Raw genomic sequence first — 267 nt, 5'->3', positions numbered from 1 at the left:
AAGGCGTTCTGTGAAAGAGACTGGCATCCTCTCTTTGTCTTTATTTCACATGATTTTGAAAATTTAAAACATTTAATTTTTATTTTTTAATTAAAAAATTTTTAATTGAAGTATAGTTGATTTACAGTGTTGTGTTAGTTTCAGGCGTACAGCTAAGTAATTCAGTTATACATACATACATATATATTCTTTTTCATATTACTTTCCATTATGGTTTATTAGTTTATTAAAGGATATTGACTATAGTTGCCTGTGATGTACAGTAAA

The sequence above is a fragment of the Lagenorhynchus albirostris genome, chromosome 15 (assembly GCF_949774975.1).
Source record: "Lagenorhynchus albirostris chromosome 15, mLagAlb1.1, whole genome shotgun sequence".
In the NCBI taxonomy this organism is placed as follows: domain Eukaryota; kingdom Metazoa; phylum Chordata; class Mammalia; order Artiodactyla; family Delphinidae; genus Lagenorhynchus; species Lagenorhynchus albirostris.
The sequence above is the reverse complement of the archived record's forward strand: the minus strand, read 5'-3'. Positions refer to the sequence as shown.